Below are 20,380 nucleotides of genomic sequence, written 5' to 3' on the forward strand. Positions count from 1 at the left end.
AGGAGTCATTGTAATGTTGTCTGTTTCTACCATCTTACTTATATTCTGTTATTTGAATGACTTGGTTGCAGAGTCTCTCTTATCTTTGAGTTACAGTAGGACCTTTAAATTTTGATTGTAAGTTGCACCATTATATCCGATGCTAATGTGAAAGGAAAGGTGCTGACAAATATTTTTAAGATGCAGGTTTTAAAACATAATCTAATATCAAAGACATTAAAATGTGAAAAAGGTGTGTCATAATTGGATAAAATATAATACTTAATATTGATACTCTCATATTATAGTAAAGAGTATTAAAAATTTAAAAATACATTTCCAGATAGGCTTCAGGGAGTGGCATATGAGTTGGGTAAGTCTGTTCTAGGGTCTGACTTTCATTCTGAAATACAGAATTTAAGCAGTAAGTAACTCAAAACAGAAGCTTTCTGGAACAGCTGAATGATAATACCCGAAATCCACAGCACTGTCTTTTTCTTTTTTTTTCTGTACCTTGTGTTGGCTTGATTTCAGATCTCAGACCAGGGATTGAACCCAGGCTGCAGTGGTGAAAGTGCTGATGTATTGAACCCGGGCTGCAGTGGTGAAAGCACTGAGTCCTAACCACTAGATTGCCAGGGAACTCCCATAAATCCACAGCAGTATCTTTCAAATGTCCATGTATATCAGAATCCTTACTGGGAGAGTTGATAAATAATGGAAAGAAGACATTGGTTTAAGGAGAGGGCTTGGGCTTCTGTATCTTTACCAATCTCCCAGCTGACTCTCATACACTCCAAAGTTCGAGAACCGTTACTCTGTAACATATCCTTATATCTGGCAGAGATAAGGTGAAATAAATGTGCCTGGTGATTTTGAAATGCTTAAAGGACATCTAGGGAAATCTAAAAATGCAGAGCTGGAAGGAAAGGAATTACACGAAGCATCAGTAAGTCCCAGGAATTGTGCTGTTCGGTGGAAGCAAAGGTCTGAGTTGTGGCAAAGTAGGACATTTCTTTATGGGGAGAAGAAATATATGAGATATGAGACTGTCTGGGATGTTGGAAAGGGCAGGTTTTCAAAGGAGGGGACATGGGGATAAAAAGGAAAGTAAGCATGAAGAATGCAAGTGGTATTTTTAGAATGGAAGCTGTGTGTTAAAATGTCCTAGCTTCCTGAGAAACTGGAGTCAGGGGGACCAATTATACATGCCTGGTGGTGGTGCAGGCCAAGGGTAATGAGAGCTTGTCATAAGGTAGGGCCACTGCAATGCAGGAGAGTAGGGGGCCTGGAATGATTTATAAGAGCAGAAGTGTATACATTTGACTCTTTGCAAAATTGATTTCTTGTCACAATACGACCCAGACTCCCAATAGCCAACTACTTTGTGGTTATTCATGATGAGAAATCTGTTTGCTCCCCAAAGACACTCATACTATAAAAGCTGAAAAACATGTGCAGATCCAGTTATTTACAACTCAGCAGCTAGGATAGTGGCATAACTACCCACCTAAGAGTTGTGATTTTAGATTGCCACCTCTGACAGTGACTAGTTCTCCCTGCTCTTGACTAATCTTCCCTTCCCTGTCATATGCTCATTAAAACAAACAGTAATCTAATTAGTTAAAAATTCCATAAAAGTACCAAGGTCATCAGGCCTTATCAGTGCTGTTCCACTGGCAATAATGTCCTTATTGCATATTTGCAACTTACAAAGCATTTTAAAAAGAAACCAACCTCAAAAGTTTTTATCTTTTTTTTTTTTTTCTCTTTTTATGGCCACACCTGTGGCAAATGGAAGTTCTCAAGCTAGGGGTAGAATCTGAGATGCAGCTGAGGTCTTTGCCACAGTTTCAGTAAGGTGGGATCCGAGCTGCATCTGTGACCTACATCCAGCTTGGGGCAGTGCCAGATCCTTAACACACTGAGCGAGGCCAGGGATCGTACCTGCATCCTCATGGACACTATATCAGGTTCTTAACCCACTGAGTCACAACAGGAACTCCAAAAGTTTATATCTTGTATGGTTCCATTTATGTGGTATATATGAAAGGATAAAATTATAAGTGACAGAGGAGAGATCAGTGGTTGTCAATAGTTAAGGAAGAGAGGGGAGCCTAGTTCAAAGGGATGAGGAAGTTTTTTGGGTGGTGGATATATTCTGTGTCTTATTATGATGGTGGTTACACAGATTTTTACATGTGTTAAAATTCATAGAACTCTGTGCAAAAAGGTGATTTTACTGTCTGTTAATTTGACCATGTTCAAACTAATGAGAACAACTTTTATAGTAATGTCAATTTTTGTCAATTCATCTTGCCAGATTGATTCAATAAATACCAATTACATCCCCAAAGAATTTTTCAATAAACCTTGCCTAATTGGTTCTAAATAAAATAAAATTCAAAAAATGTGAAACCGAAAAGTAAGGGAGAGAATGGAGTTATGGTAAAAGCTACCAAAAATATTCTAGAGAGTTGGAGTTCCCGATGTGACTCAGTAGTTAACAATCCGACTAGGAACCATGAGGTTGCGGGTTCGATCCCTGGCCTCACTCAGTGGGTTAAGGATCCCACTTTGCCATGAGCTGTGGTGTAGGTTGCAGACATGGCTTGGATCCCGCGTTGCTGTGGCTGTGGTGTAGGCCAGTGGCTCTGGTTCTGATTCAACCCCTAGCCTGGGAACTTCCATATGCCGCTGGTGTGGCCCTGGAAAAGACAAAAAAAAAAAAATGTATTCTAGAGAGAGAATGCTTGGGGTGGAGGGGGGATCTCACAATAATTAATTCCAAACATCTCTGGACTTGAAAAAAGGTATGTCGCACATGCAATACTTATATTTATATATACACATGCATGTATATATATGTAATACATATATATTTATAGCTGAATTTTAGTTGATGAAAATAATATATAACTTTTAAAATGGAAAATTTTACAATCATTTTCATCTAAAGAAACATAACATTTCTCACATGATCACATGCTCCATGAATATATTTAGTTTAAGTGCTATTTTCTAGAAATGAATCTAAGGCATGAAATTTTTTATATTACATGGTAAATAATCATAAAATTTATATATTCCATCAAAGAGGACAAAATATATAGAAGGTGCTACAGAAATTCTAGCAACTGGCTTTGATTGTATTGCTACAAATATGCAAGATCTTCACTAATTACTGTCTTAATATTAGATTAACTTAATTTTTTTTCCTTTTTTTTTCTTTTCTTGCTTTCGAGGACTGCACCCACAGCATATGGAAGTACCCAGGCTAGGGGTCGAATCAGAGCTGTAGTTGCCAGCCTACACCACAGCAACAGCAATGTGGTATCCGAGCCGCGCATGTGACCTACACCACAGCTCACGGCGACGCCGGATCTCTGACCCACTGAGCAAGGCCAGGGATGGAACCGGCATCCTCAAGAGTACTAGTCTGATTTGTTTCCACTGCGCCACGATGGGAACTCCAAAATTAATTTCAATGAGTGCCTGTTAGAACTCTGTCAGAATAGTTGGTTGGAAATTGTTTTAGACAGGTAAATGAGTTTATCTTCCAGTGGTGGTGTTATCTTTTTATTATTATCAATTACCATTATTAAATGGCCATTTATTGAGTAGATTATAGCTTCATTGGAGAACATAGGCTAGAGTAAGCTGAGAGCCTTGTACAGAATATTCAGTACAGGCATTCAGTACGTTTCTGTTCTCTTCCTTTGCCTCTTCCATTCATTTAAAAAGCTTTGCAGTCATTTAGAATGGATAAACAATGAAGTCCTACTGTACAGCACAGGGAACTATATCCAGTTTCTTGAGATAGAACATGGTGAAAAAGAGTATGATAAAAAGAATGTGTATATATATATATATGTACATATGACTGGGTCACTATGCTGTACAGCAGAAATTGACACAACACTGTAAACCAACTATAAATCAAATAAAATCTGCAAAAAAAGGCTCTGTAGTCAGTCCTATGTTTCCTACAAGGGATCTCACCTTGAAAGGGAGTAAACCGGGAGACTTATGAAATTAGGAGATTTGGAAGTCTTGGTATATGTAGTTTCGGTTTCTCCAGTGTGGGAATCGGAATTTATTAATTACTCTGTGATGTAGTAAAAGGACACTCACAATGGTGTCAAACCCAAGGCCTGCAGGGTGCAGGTGTTCGTGTATTGCAATTTAACTGAGTGCTTTCAGATTTACCTTTTACCTTATGTTCAAATGTCAACACTGTACCATTGCGTGTTTTGGTTTCTCAAGCTATCTAGGGAAGCAAAATTAGAATGCATAGGGAAAATCTGTGAGTAGCAGCGTTTGCAGGTGTTGAAGATGAAAGTAAATATGGGTGGAGTGGGAGAGAGAGAAACAGAGAAAGAGGTTGTGATTTGTTTTTTAAAGCACTTATTTTCAAGTGCCTAGGTTTAAGGGGACCATCTTGGTATTTCTGTAAGTGTTTTGATGGTGAAGGGATTAAGAGTGTTAGCTCTTTGTCATGGGTGTGAGCTTTCATTCTTATTCCCTAGAGTCCCATTTTTCCTTGGTTTTTACCTCAAGCTACTGCTTGGCTACCCTCATACCATCTCCTCCCCCACAGGGCTCACCTGCCTTGCCCACACATGTTGAATTTATCATGACATTAATCTTTGGACCTCTGTCATATGGCTCATTTTTTTAAAAATTCAGGTATGTTTCAGGATTTGGTGCATAATATACATACAATAAGACTCAAGAGTTTAGGTTGAAATCCAACTAGTTTTGACAAATGTATGCAGTCTCATAACTACCATCCCAACAGATGTGAAACAGTTCTGTCATTCCACAAAGCTCTGACTTGCCCCCTTGTAATTATCCCTCCCTTCATCTGTATCCTGGCAACCATATCCAATTTCTAGCCCTATAGCTTTGCCTTTTTCAGAATGTTGTCTATCAGATTCAAACTGTATGTAGCCTTTGGGGTCTGGCTTCTTCCCGTAATGTCCCCAGTTCCATTATTTTGTATTTTGTACCAGTAGTGGAGTAAAAAACACAAGACAAAACAACAACAACAACAACAACAACAAACAAACACTAAACACTGTATAGTATTCTGTATGGATGTATCACAGTTTATCCATTGACCTGTTGATGGACTTTGCATTATTTCCAGTTATTAGCTATTGCGAAAAAAGTTGTTATAATCATTTGCTTACGGATATCAGACATTTATTTTCATTTCTCAAGTGGGTCCCTAGGAATGGCATTGCTGGATCACATTTTTAAGTGTTTGTTTTCAGTTTTTTAAAACCATCCAACTCTCCCCAAATTGCTGTGCATTTTCCATCCCACCACCAATGTGTGAGGGTTCCGGTTTCTCCACATCCAATTATTTTTTGTATTACTCTTGGTTCTTTTCTTTCTAAATGCAGAATTTAGTATCAATTTGTCAATTTCTGCAGCCTGCTGGATTTTGATTAGGATTTTATTGAATTTAAATATTAATTTTGAGGCATCTTAATAAGACCGAGTGTTCCAATCCATGCAAAATACTACCCTTCCTTTAATTTCCTTATAATTTTCACTGCATAAATCTTGTTATTTTGTGGGAGTTCCCATTGTGGCTCAGTGGTTAATGAATCCAACTAGGAACCATGAGGTTGCAGGTTCGATCCCTGGCCTTGCTCAGTGGGTAAAGGATCCAGCGTTGCTGTGAGCTGTGGTGTAGGTCACAGACGCGGCTCGGATCCTGTGTTGCTGTGGCTTTGGTGTAGGCTGGCAGCCACAGCTCCGATTAGACCTCTAGGCTGGGAACCTCCATGTGCCGCAGGAGCAGCCCTAGAAAAGCCAAAAAAACAAAAACAAAACAAAAACCAAAACCAAAAAAACTTGTTATTTTGTGCCATTTACACATACATATTTCATATGCTTTGATACTAAAAAAGAATTGTTTTATTTCAATTGCTAATTGTTCATTACATGTATATACATAAAAAAATAGTTATTCTATGTTGATATGTGTCCTGAAGTCTTGCTAAGGCAACTTATTAGTTCTCATAATCTTTATGTAGATTCTTTGGGAATCAGTACATAACCGATTGTATTGTCTCTGAATAATTACTGTTTCCTTTCTGTCTTTCCAAACAATGTATCTTTTATTTATTTTCCTTTTGTTTTACTGGCTAAGATCTCCAGTACAGTGTTAAATAAAAGTGGTGTGAGTGTACATCCTTACTGCTTATTCCTTCTTAGGGGAAATCCTTAATTCTTTCATCATTGAATGGTTTTAGCCATTAGTCTTTTCCTAGCTCTTTGTCGGCTTGAGATTGTTCCCTTATATTCTTAGTTTGCAGAGGGTTTTTCTTATGATGTTGAATTTGGTCAGGTGCTTTTTCTTCATCTGCATCCTGCAGAGGGTAGGATGGGAGGTCACCTCCTCCCCTCTTCAGGAGAAGGATTTCTGCTTCTACTGCCACCACCACCACTAGCTCCCCGAGGCCTCAAGTGAAGGCATTCACTGACCCTCATTCAGGGCTTTTATTTCCTGTGTGAGAAGAGTCTGGGGATGAGGGCTGTGTGTTTTGCCTGCTGGTTGAATTTTTACCTGTGTAGTATGGACATTTACGAAATGACCTCTCCTTGGCAGAAATGGTGTTTATGTGTAACTCACTTCTTCTCAAGTCTGGGTAGAGTCTGAGAGATCTGGTGACAAAAGCATCTAATGTTTTTTTAATCTAAAAAATTTTTATCACTCTTTATAAATATGTTTCCTAAAATTCCAAGTGTATATATATGCATGTGTGCACGCACACACATATACATATACAAACATATAAAATTATAACATTACATATATTTTGAAACATAGTAAAGACTTAGGATGAAATGGCATTTATCACCATAGAATCCTTAGTTACCTGTGCATAAGAGTAATGTAACCTCTTACGTAGAAGTTACACATCTTTGTTTTCCTCCTTACCTCTTCCGCACCCTCCACCACAGTAACCGGACATATTTTATACTTCTCAGCTTTAAATATCTTTCGTCTACTTCTCTATCAACATAACCAATCTTTTGAAAATGTCTTTTCGTTTTAAGAATGAGAGAAATGCATTTAGTTCTTCTTGTACTCAGAGATAATAATTACAACTCATCAATTAACTGAAACAGACAAACACTGCAAACAAACTCACTAATTCTTTAAAGGTGTTAAGTAGAGGACTCTGTATATTTAGCTTGTGTTTTTGTCAGGTATGCGAGTTGAAACAGAAATGCTTGATGGCCACTTCTTTTTTTGATGATTTACAAATTTATTTAAATTACCAGTAACACTATTATTCTGCTGTTTAAAATGTTTAATTTTCATGTGTGTAAAGAGATCTGTGATAATGATGCTGGTAACAGAACAATGCAATATAATCTTTAGAGCTCACTGAGTAAAAATGTTTTACATTGTGTATTATACTTTTCATGTAAATACTTCCCTGGATGTCATTCATAATTTCTAGTAAGGCTTTAATTTTTAAAGTAAACCTGTATAATATAGTACTAAAGTGGTACCTAATAGGTTAGAAAACTTATGCATATCATCTTAAATAATACCTTCCCTCTAATTAATCACTAATATGAGAACATTGTTCTACCTTACAAAATTTTTGTCATGTGAAGAACATGTAAAACATCAATTTCATTAATAAAAACAAACTGTGTAACAGCTAAAAATTCACTGATTTGATAATGACTCATTTATATCTTCATCATCATTGTCTTCAGGTAGGACAATACTCTCAGTGATGAATAATTTGGGTGGGCTACTAGTATGTCTCTGTAACTGCAAATGTAATGCTTTTAGCATCAAGCTGAAAAACTGAGATATTTTCTTTGAAAATATTTGAGAACCAAATTAAGTCAATAACATTCCTAACAGACTGTAATAATCCTCTCAATGCAACCTGGCCTGAGCTCAGAAACACAATAATTGGGAAAAATTGCATACATCATTAATGGTTTTCCTTAATTTGATCTTTTCATCTTCTTTTTTAGAGGACAGAAAGTGTCAGAGTTTGAAATTTTCACCATGTGTAGATTTAATTCTTCTCATTTTAATCAGTGTTTTACTTCTGACCATAATTCCTATTAATTTAGTTCAATAGCTGTTTGAATTGTTGACATGAGTATTAAAATTAGGCTCAGAATATGGATTCAAGGAAATTAGAACTAAACGTAAATGATCAGTGGTTAGAATAATTGAGTCATTTTAACATAGCAGTATTGAACATATCATTGTCTATTATTTTGTAACAAAAACTGTAAACATAACAGCTTAAGGCAATATGCTTTCATCATTATAGAGTTTCTCCGGGTAAGGAATGTCTTAGATGGGTCCTCTGTTTCATAGTCTCTCACTAGGTTTGAATCGAGATCTTCTGTCTCATCTGAAGGTTTGACTGGGAAAGGATCCACTTCCACCCTCCCTCCTAGATGTTGGTAGCTTTGAGTTCCTCACAAGTTGTCAGAGTGAGGGCTTCACATCCCCACTGGCTTTTGACTGGCGACCTCCCTCAGTTCCTTGCCATGCTGATGCCTCTCAGGTGTGGCAGTTTGTTTCCTTACAGCATGCAAGCAGAGAGGCAGTAAAAAGAGGTTACTGGCAATACAGAATTACAATTTTAACTTAATCATGGAAATGACATCTCAGCCAGCATTGACTCTTGGATGGATTACATGAAAACTAAACAACATGCTACAGAAATCCATGGGTCAATGATGAAATCAAAGAAGAAATTAAAATAGATGAATGGATAAAGAAAATGTCACACACACACACACACAACACACACACCCCTACACGCACACACACACCCACACAAGAATATTATTCAGTCTTTTAAAAATAAGGAAATCTTGCCATTTATAACAACATGGATGAACCTAGAGGATATTATGCTAAGGAGCTAGATCCAAAAAGACAAATACTGCAGGATCTCACTTACATGTGGCATCTAAAAAAATTGAACTCATAAATGTTGGCTTCCAGAGGCTGAAGGAAGGGAGAAATTGATTAATGGGGGTTGTTCAAAGGCTACTGACTTTCAGTAATAAGGTGAAGATTTGGAGATCTAAACTATAGCATAGTGACTGTAAGTAATAATGTGTACTTGAGTTTACTGAGTAAATTTTGTCATCACAAAAAAGGCATATATAGAAAAAGAGAGAGTTTAACTTAGACATAACCATCTTTTCTAAAATTTGTTACCATGAAAGGAGATAAAATGAAATAATAAAGTAATTCACAGTTTAAAAAAAGTAAATTGTGTACATTAAGTATACTGTATTTACTTGTCACCTAGTGTTTCATGTTGCATACTATCAACTAGAACGCAGTTTCTTTATCGATCTTTCTTAGGTAAACTTTACATGAAGTGGCTGAATAAACCTGTGCCCCATTCAGTAAGTTCTGACAAATGAATTTTCAACTTTAGCTTCTATGTGGAAAAAAATATCAATGTGAAAACACAGAGAATGCATTTTTGACAACTGGCCAAAGTTATTTATCTACAAAACATCCTGAATTTCATCATGAATTATAAATAGAGATTTCATTTTTACAACACGTGGAAGACATTGTTAGGGAATACCATGGGCATTAGAAGTTTGACCAATAAATGGTGGCTAATTTATGAATTGTAAATCCCTCTGCAAACTTAATTTATCATTGAGGATAATTTCTGTTACTGTGAAAATCCTGGGGCCATCAGAATACTGCCAGTTAGCCTGGGAAATGAGTTAAATCTGGCATTTACCGCAAGTGCAGACAGAGAACGTCCTTTAAAACCCACTTCCTGCAGCATCTGAAGTTTTGAGGAATTTACTCAACTTGTTTAATAGAAATAGAACAACTACCCTAGTGAGTGCCCTGTTGACAGAAAACCTTCTATCACAGTAGGAAAAAAAATCTGAATTGTAGAAATTCTGTAAATTGTGAGAAATTAAATCCTATATGTAGGGGAAATGACCAAGAGAATTTCATTTGAATATGTAAAACTCTTTATGAAGCCATCTTAGTTTGAGAGTTGGAACTTTTTTCCATAGAGTTGTGTGAATACAGGCTGTGTGACTAAGTTTGGTGTAGAAACTAATGTAATATGGATAACATTTTGCAAATATTAAAGTAATGCATTTAAATTTCCATGTATAGACTTGTTTGTTGCACCATTCTCATTCTACATTTGGGTGTTAAAAATCCACCCAGGGAAAGAGATGGATTCAACCTAGCATGCAGAGGCAACTTTGCATGTCCAGTTGATTTTCTTGACCTTTGAACAAGACAGAGTCTTGAATGCCATGGGATGTATAGACACAGAAAAGAGTTTCCGTATTTCCTTACTCCTATTTGCCATATAACCAGGATTGGCAGATTAGAGTATGGTGTTTCATTTCTGAGTCCTGTGATCAGATGAGAGGATGGGAGGTCATGTTTCTTGCCTGTGGGTGTTGGAAAGGATTGAGGAAAAAGGAGGGGAAGCAGGCAGTCAGAGACATAGGATTCTGTGTCCCCTCTTCCATCCAGAAGTTCTGAAAGAAGGAAATGCGTTAGATTAACGTAGAAGAAACCAAAGGCTTCGGGCTCTTGAGGACTCTTTATTTAGAAATAAGAGAAGAATTGGCTTTGCATGCTGCCAAGTCAGAACAGATTCAGCCAAGTAAATTCTGGGGCTTTTTTAAGAGTGTGGTTTAGCTCTCCTTTGCCACCCCAAGATCCTCTTATCAGGGAAGAAGTCTTGAGCTGCCATGACATTGCCCAAGAGTCTCCTGAGACTCCTCCTGGAAAGTTTGCCAAAGGTGTTGCCAAGGCAGAGGGGCCATGTGGTCAAGGATGCAGCAAAGATTGCTTTGGCCTGGATTCATCCAAAGGTCATGGGGATGGAGAGCACTTGTTGGCCCACCTGAGTTCAAAGGCAAGCTGAATTGATCCTACCCAGCCAGAGCATAAGAAAGTGGTGATGTTTCGGCCGCCCCCAGCTCCTGTAGCAAAACCCAACAGAAGGCTTAGGGAGAGCTCCAGAAACCCTTCAGCAACCCAGATGGTGACCAGCCCAGAATAGAAATGTCAGGAATGCACAGAGTCCATCTCCCTATCCACGCCTTCTGGTCATTTTGAAATTGGGTACCATCTTGGGAAGAAAAGGGTAGGGGCCATCTCTGAAAAACTGAGCATTGATCTCAGACATACAAATAAAGACTGCATTAAACTGTTTAAATTATTTAATCTGGAAAGAATCACCTCATTACAGTAAAATTTAATTTTCTACCAACTACTGGGTTCAGCTTAGGAAAATCAAAATTGTTACGGAGAAATAGATTATATATATTTTTATGGTGGCTTGTGAGTAGAGCGAATAGCTGAGACTTTAGTATTTCTCTTTCTTTGTCACTTTTGTAAATTATTCTAAAGTGTACTTATTAATTGCATTGCGATGAAAAACTGTAGCATATATATTGCACATGTCTACCCAAAGACCATAAGAAACAAGGAAAATCCTTTGAAATTCCTTACTTCATCTCTCTTCATTTCTCAGTATGTCTTTAGGAAGACACAAATGGAGAGGAAAATAGCAAAACTTAATAGTTGTTGCTGCCTGACAGCCACAGAACCCTGGACAGAGTGTCTGTCAGAACTAGGGTAGTTCTATTGGGCTGTGCCCCTGAACTTGCCCAGCCTCAAGAGCAAAGAGCCAGCCAGAAATCAGAGACAGAGACATCAGTGGTTTCATGGATGGGGGATCTCACCTGTTTGAAGCAAGGTCCTGGAGTGACTCCCCACCATGGGGGAGGATGTTACCAGTTACTGGGGAATTGATCTTGACCTCAGGTTGGCTCACTGTTACCAGGGAAAACATCAAAGGAGCACACCCCTTGGATGAGCTATCTAGGTGGAGATGTTCTTATCTAAAAATGAGAACAATCCCTAGCTGGGGCACAGGGCAAGTATGCAGGCATTTACTGATTAGGCTCTGTGATTTTTTTTTTTTTGTCTTTTTAGGGTTGCACCAGTGGCATATGGAGGTTCCCAGGCTAGGGATCCAATCCACACCAGAGCCACAGCAACGTGGGATCTGAGCTGCGTCTATGACCTACACCACAGCTCTCAGCAACGCTGGATCCTTAACCCACTGAACCAGGCTGGGGATGGAACCTGCATCCTCCTGCATGCTAGTCAGATTCATTTCTGCTGAGCCATGATGGGAACCCCCACACACACCTTTTTTAAGGCTCTATGATTTAGAAGGAAGGTGAGCAGGGTGCAGGTGAAGCAGGGAGGGGCTGGTTAAGCAGTGGATGTAAAGAGAGCAAGAGAACAGCCATCTTGAGGGGCCCGACCATTCGTCCTTTCCCAAAGGTATCAGGAAAGAAAATTACTTGAAGTTTTGCAGGGTTTTATTTTTTTCTCCTGCACTAAGAAAACAGATTTTTGTTGTTTCTGAATTCTGTGTACCTTCTTTCTTCTCATACCAACTCACAAAGCTTATTTTATTAGTATTGATGGAATTCCTACCACACTAATACTGTTTTCTCAGAGAGTAATGCCCAGTCTTGGACCACATCTGGGTAGCAGGTAGGCTTGTGGGTTCTGCAGCTTGGCTGGTAAGCAGGGCACAGGAAGAAGCTGTCTCTTCTCCTCCCAGGCATCCTCTTATGTCTCAGCAGGTATCTTGAAGACCCCATCAGTGAGTGGCAGGAGAGGGCGGGGGGAAGCCTTCCTCTTAGGTCTCCCAAAATTAGGACCAGAGTCCCCACCTCTTAGGAGATCTTGTAGGACCTCATGGCAGTTCATCTCAATTGCTCTCCTTAGAGTGAGAACCTGCTTTAAGCTTCTGCTGACATGCCCAGACCACGGGAAGGCTTTCACTCCTTACCCTATTGTACTAACACATTGCTGGCTTGAGTCCCTTACCGGAATGATGCAGCTGATCAAATCTGTCATCAGTAACTGCTCCTTTCATGTAAGGTGTGTATTTACCATTTAAACGGAATTCGATTCAAGAAACTCAGCATCATAACCCAGGTGATGTTTGTTATTCAGAGCAAAGAGCAACTGATCTGTAATCAGAACTCAGTTTGAGGAGTTCCATCAGTGGTTAGCAAACTCAAGGAGCATCCTTGAGGACTCAGGTTCGATCCCTGGCCTCGCTCAGTGGTTTAAGGATCCAATGTTGCAGTGAGCTGTGGTGTAGATTGCAGACACAGCTCGGATCCCTAGTTGCTGTGCCTTTGGAGGAGGCCTGTGACTACAGCTCCGATTGGACCCTTAGCCTGGGAACCTCCATATGCTCTGGGTGCAGCCCTAAAAAGATAAAAAGACAAAAAAACAAACAAACAAAAAAACAAAACAACTCAATTTGAGCCACATAAGAATTTTTTAAGATGAAAATGATCAGTGCTGTCAATTGGTTTAAAGCATGATTATGGAAGTAGGACTAATTTTTTTTTCCATTTTTACTGTTCTTTATTTTTTCCCCAATACATTATTTTTTTTCCTACTGTACAGCATGGTGACCTAGTTACACATACATGTATACAATCTTTTTTTCTCACATTATCATACTCCATCATAAGTGACTAGACATAGTTCCCAGTGCTACACCATAGGATCTCATTGCTAATCCATTCCAAAGGCAATAGTCTGCATCTATTAACCCGAAGCTCCTGGTCCATCCCACTCCCTCCCTCTCCCCCTTGGCAGCCACAAGTCTGTTCTCCAAGTTCATGATTTTCTTTTCTGTGGAAAGGTTCATTTGTGCCATATATTTGATTCCAGATGTAAGTGATACCATATGGCATTTGTCTTTCTCTTTCTGACTTACCTCACGTAGAATAAGTCTCTAGTTCCATCCATGTTGCTACAAATGACATTGTTTTGTTCTTTTCTTATGGTTGATTAGTATTCCATTGTGTTTATATACCACATCTTCCTAATCCATCATCTGTTGATGGACATTTGGGTTGTTTCCATGTCTTGGATATTGTGAATATCGATGGGAATATTTCCTCTAGTTTCAACATGTAAAGTAAAATAATACAGGTAAAATTTCTACATTCATGTTGGCTTTAATGAACAAAATTGACTTTAATTTTAATTCATTGGTACAGAGACTTCACATCTCTCTATAGTTTTGAAGTAATTTAAATGTCCTTATTTTCATTTTCCTTCTATTTATGGCAGTGAACTGATATGTTATTTCTATATCAGTTGTCCACAACACCTTCATGATATCTCTCCTCTTTTAAAACACCTGCATTTCATAGGGATTTGGATTTTTAAGATAATTTGTAGATGTAATTCCTTTAGCAAGTAAGATCCTGGCATTCGTAACACTCTCATTAATGAGAATCCTAGAAAATGAGAGAAGAGCTTAAAGATAAGTTCTTTGAAAGTGTTTACCTTTTATCATATAAAGCTATTAAATCTTCCCTGGTCAATTATAATTTAGCTCCATTTGATCGTAATAATGGGAACACCAACTCATTTATCTTGTGGAGAATGCTTAACTCTAAGTCTGTATTGTATCCTCACCATGAGATGTAGGGTGTTCTTTGTGCTGTACTTTTATTTGATGTTTTATTTTATTTTGATCTAGTAGAGAGAAAGCTCTCTATATTTGGATGACATGGCACAGTCCTTTTCAGACAGAGATCTGGGAATCTCTAGCAAGATCCTTGACATTTGCCCATTAAAACCGTAGCCTGGATACGATTCAAAGTAGCTTAGACCTCACCAACAGTTGCCCTTCATTTGCTGGATAGCTTTCCCTTTTTGGCTGGCCAAGTGCCATTCCTCTTTGCTTTTCATGTATAGCTGTCCATCCCACCAGCCCATGTACTGTCACTGCTCCTTTCAAACTTTCACAGTACATTTTTGACAGTTCTGCCTCACTGTCATAGAACTATTTAAATTAACAATCCATGACAGTGTTAATAGGTCCGTCGATGATATCCCACCCACATGGACTTGAACTGCCATCATCTTCCACATTTTTTAAATAAATGAGTGTCCACTGGGAACTCAGTGTTTTGCAACAACAAGGGGTCTTCACTCTTCTGTATGAGATTCCCTATTGCTGCCTGTAGGTACCCAAGAATGTGTCCTGTTTCAAAGTATAGACACATTTGATACTTATTTTATTTATTTATTTATTTCATTTTATTTTATTATTATTATTTTTTATTTCCCCAATACATTATTATTTTTTATACTGTACAGCATGGTGACCCAGTTACACATACATGTATACAATCTTTTTTTCTCACATTATCATGCTTCATCATAAGTGACTAGACATAGTTCCCAGTGCTACACAGCAGGATCTCATTGTGAATCCATTCCAAAGGCAATAGTCTGCATCTATTAACCCTAAGCTCCCCATCCATCCCAATCCCTCCCCCTCCTCCTATTTTAAAATCTGCATTGGCATGATTTAGAATGTTTTGGGTACCACCTCATGCAACTTTGAAATATTTGAATTTCATCATTGTTGAAATAACATGTGTTGGAGATAATAGCTATATACATAAATAAAATACATAGGTGATGAAAAATCAGGTGCATAAACAGGCATAAATTAAAAATTCTAAAAATGATAAGAATAGCATAATTCTATTCACAGTTTTATGGCTGTAATAGATCATACTCTCAAATAATTAATCAAATTCTTACAGGATTTACCTGGAGCAGTAAGTGTGCCTGTCAGTGACTTCTAGTAAAGCATGGAAATTATAGCTTCATTTTAAAGCCTTATTAATATTTCAGTAAAAATGCTTATTAAAATATTTGTTCTAAAACAGATGTGGGCTATTTTAGAAAATGGTTGCTGACATAAAGTGATATATATGAATCACCAAATTCTTGGTTGCCAGGGGAATATTTGGTATGCATATCAGTTCATACAAGTCCCAATTAAGAGCAGCAGTAGTTGAATACACTTCTGCAACAAGTGGTGGAGGATGAGAGTTATTCAAGCTATTAAAATTACAAATTTACAGAGAACACTCCAGATTGCGAAGACATTCCGGTGTTTGGGTGGCCAAGGCAGAGCTATGCTGTTTCACTTTATTCTGAAAGAATGTAAGATTAATAAGATTCTGAGGAGTTCTGGTTATTGCTCAGTGGGTTGAGAACCTGATTAGCCTGAGGATGAGGTTTCAATCTCTGGTCTCGCTTATTGGGTTAAGGACTTGGTGTTTCCACAAGCTGTAGAATAGGTCACAGATGCAGCTTGGTTCCTGAGTTGCTGTGGCTCTGATTCAACCCCTAGCCCGGGAACTTCCATATGCCATGGATACGACCCTAAAAGGACAAACAAACAAACAGTTTTTAAAAAAAACATCCAATGATATGTCTTTTGGAAGGCGTATATCTGAATGTGTGTGTATGTGGGCAGGTGGTAGTTCAGATTGCTTTTAATTCCATGAAGCGGGGGGTGGGGGTGGGGAAATAATCACTGGGATTTATTGTTTGACATCTCTGAAAAGTCTGCTGGTGTTGTGAACTTCAGGCATGATTTGATCAGGGCTCCATAACACATCTGTATGATTGCCTTCGCTCTGTCCTCTCCTAAGAGGCAGCCTGATTCCAGGTGGTATTCTGTTATCATAAAACAAAGACTCTAACAGTTCTGTGTGTAATATTTCTAAATACATCAACTAGAGAAAGGAGAAAGGAAGCTTCTTTTTCCTTTCTTTCTTTTTTATTTATTTTTTGCTTTTTGCTTTTTTAGGGCTGCACTCTCAGCTCATGGAGGTTCCCAGGCTAGGGGTTGAATCGGAGCTACAGCTGCTGGTCTGCACTAGAGCCACAGCAATGCAGGATCCGAGCCACATCTGTGACCTACTCCACAGCTCATGGCAATGCAAGATCCTTAACCCACTGAGCAAGGCCAGGGGTTGAACCCTCAACCTCCTCATTACTAGTTGGCTTCGTTTCCCCTGCACCACAGTGGGAACTCCGGAACCTTCTTTTTCTTGATCAAACAAAAGTACTCAGCTTTGTTTGCTCTTATGTTCCTGCCTTAGTTTTTGTCTATACATCTTGAGTTGTTCACTGGGGCCAGTGAAATGACACTCTTGGGTTATACGCTTAGATCTGGGATATTGACCCATCACTTCCCTAAATGTGCTGATCAAGTAGTTCAAAGCAAAAGCCATGGCCACTGAAAAATGGGCTAGAAGAGAAAAAAAAAAAAAAAAAACACTGGAAGAACCCTGCAGTGTCTGCTCTGAAGAGAATGTGAAATAGGAAGCTTGAAGGACAAAATACGGGCTGTGCCATGTCAGCCTCAAGATAGTTTCCAGGCTTGCAGTTATAAAAGGACGGAAGGGATTTGGACCAACTTCCAAACTGACCTCTTAACTAAATTGTAGGTTTTTCACAAAAGTTTTAAAAAAGTATTCTAATGTAACCTAAGAAGAAAAAATAGGGCCAGAATAGCAAGGAGTCATGATAATGATACATAGTTGTAAATAATGTCATTAACTTGATTCCTGCCCCTCAGGTGCCTTCTCCTCTTTATTCAGATGTTAGTGTTTTCAGGCAGGACATCCTGATCCAGTCCATGTAAAAAGCAATATTTCTCCCTGCACTTCCAGTTCACTTTGTCCACCTGATTTCTCCTACACAACTGGACATCTGTAATGCACTAATTTATTTCAGTGATTACTGTTTCTTTCTCTTGTCTGGAAGGTAAGCTCAGGATAACAGGGACTTGGGACTGTTTTGAACAGTGAATGGAATAGTGTTTCATTTGGTAGGTATTTATTAAACTCTTGATGGATATGTTATGTATCTTTCCTTCCTTCCTTGCTCCTGCCTGCCTGCCTGCCTGCCTGCCTGCCTGCCTGCCTGCCTGCCTTCCTTCCTTCCTTCCTTCCTTCCTTCCTTCCTTCCTTCCTTCCTTCCTTTCTCTCTCTCTCTCTTTCTTTAGCTGTTTAGGGCCACACCAATGGCATATGGAGGTTCCCAGGCTAGGGGTCAAATCGGAACTACAGCTGCCAGCCTACACCACAGCCACAGCAACTCGGGATCTGAGCCGTGTCTGCAACCTACCCCACACCTCACAGCAATGCCAGATCCTTAATCCACTGAGTGAGGCCAGCACCACAATGGGGACTTATCATGTATCCCTTTATTATGTGACAGTGGTGCTCAAAGTTTATGAGGATGACTATTTTAATAATATTTTTGAAGAAGATTATTAAGTAGACAACACTTACATGTGTCTCTTTCTCAGGATGCCATGTCTGATGCTGTGTCTAATCTAAGACTCTCCTCTGTTCAGCTAAGGACAGTGGATCAATCCTCTTAAGCTATTAAAACAAAATACCAGAGACTAGGTAGCTTAAAGACCAAGTGTATTCAGTCATAGTTCTGGAGGCAAGAAGTCCAAGGTCAAGGTTTTGGCCAATTCACTTTCTGGTGAAGAGACTCTTCTAGGCTGGCTCAGAGTGAAAGGAAAGGGGAAGAAGGAGGGAAGAAGGAGTGGGGGTAAGGGGTAGAGGGAGAAGGAGGGGAGAATGGAGTAGGGGAGAGGGGACAGGGAGAAGGAGGGTGGAGACAGGCAAGTAGCTCTGGTTTTGCTCCTATCAAGTCAGGGTCCCATTCTTACGACCTCATTTAATTTCAATTGCTTCTTTCCTCCACATACAACCACATTGGGTTTGGGGTTCAATATATAAATTCAAGGACAGGGGAAGGGAATGGGAACACAAACATTTAGCCCATAATAAACAGCTTACCTGTAGATTTAGTGTCTAAAAAGAGGCCAGAATACCAAATCTTAAATTATAGAGGGACAGTGGAATTCCTCGGTGTCATGTGGTTTTATTTTATTTAAAATTTTTGTAATTTTAATTTTTTGGCCGTAGCGTGCAGTGACTTGATGTGGGATCTCAGTTGCCAGACTAGGGATTGAACTCCATGCTGCAGCAGTGAAAGCACTGAATCCTAACCACTAGACTACCAGGGAACTCCTTTGGTATCATGTGATTTTACTAATCAGATCCTCCCATTATTGAAGGGGGAAATTATGAGTTGTTTCCTTTTATCTTTAAATGCCAAAATGAAAATAGATCAGAAGCTTAATTCACTTTTTATTAATGTATAATGCAAAACTAGAGCATCCGTTGAACCCTGCTGAATTTGGGTGGATCTAGTTTTTTAAATGCACAAAATCAGAGTTCCTGATGTGGCTCAGCAGTAACGAACCAGGCTAGTAACATGAGGATTTGGGTTCGATCCCTGGCCTCTCTCAGTGGGTTAAGTATTCGGTGTTGCTGTGAGCTATAGTGTAGGTCACAGACAGGGCTTGGATCCTGCATTGCTGTGGCTGTGGTGTAGGCCGCTGGTTGCAGCTCCAATTTGACCCGTAGCCTGGGAACTTCCATATACCACACATGAAGCCCTTAAAAATAAATAAATATTTACTAATTGATATTGTTTATTAATTAATGTTATTTTAAATATTTATTTAGTTAGTTGTAAAGGCTGGAGAGGGTGTGGAAAAAAGGGTACCCTCCTTCACTGTTGTTGGGAATGTAAATTGGTACAACCACTATGGAAAATAGTATGGAGGTATCTCAGAAAACTAAATATAGAACTACCATATGATCCAGCAATCCCACTCCTGGATATATCTGGACAAAAATTTCATTGAAAAAGATACATGACCCATGTGTTCATAGCAGCACTCTTCACAATAGCCAAGACATGGAAACAACCTAAATGTCCATTGACAAATGAATGGATTTAGAAGATGCAGTATATATACATAGTGGAATACTACTCTGCCATAAAAATCAACAAAATAATGTCATTTGCAGCAACATGGATGGAACTAGAGACTCTCATACTAACTGAAGTAAGTCAGAAAGAGAAAGACAAATACCATATAATATCACATATCTGAAATCTAATATATAGCTCAAATAAACCTATCTTCAGAAAAAAACCAAACTCATGGACATGGAGAACAGACTGTTGTTGCCAAGAGGAGAGGGAGGGAGTGGGAGAGACTGGGAGTTTGCGATTAGTAGATGCAAACTGTTGCATTTGGAGTGGATAAGCAATGAGATCCTGTTGTATAGCACAGAGACTATTCGGTTGGGAGGAACATGATGAGAAGTAATGTGAGAAAAAGAATGTGTGTGTGTGTGTGTGTGTGTGTGTGTGTGTATGACTGGGTCACTTTGCTGTACAGTGGAAATTGACAGAACCTTATAAATCAACTGTAATAAAAAAGTAAAAATAAGTAGATAAAACAAATGCACGAAATGGAAACATTTCCACGTAACATCTTTACTTTAGCTGAGAGGACTTATGAAAGCCCATTAGATTTCTTTGTGTTAATACATCATCTTATTTCCTGACAGT

The 20,380-nt window shown here is 38.8% G+C and overlaps 1 protein-coding gene across 3 annotated transcripts in view; it reads left to right on the forward strand.

Moving 5' to 3' along the window:
* Positions 1 to 20,380, forward strand: part of CTNND2 (catenin delta 2) — a 1,041,823-nt gene that overhangs the window by 77,892 nt on the left and 943,551 nt on the right. The window lies entirely within an intron of this gene.

This window comes from Phacochoerus africanus, chromosome 1 (genome assembly GCF_016906955.1).
Source record: "Phacochoerus africanus isolate WHEZ1 chromosome 1, ROS_Pafr_v1, whole genome shotgun sequence".
NCBI lineage: Eukaryota > Metazoa > Chordata > Mammalia > Artiodactyla > Suidae > Phacochoerus > Phacochoerus africanus.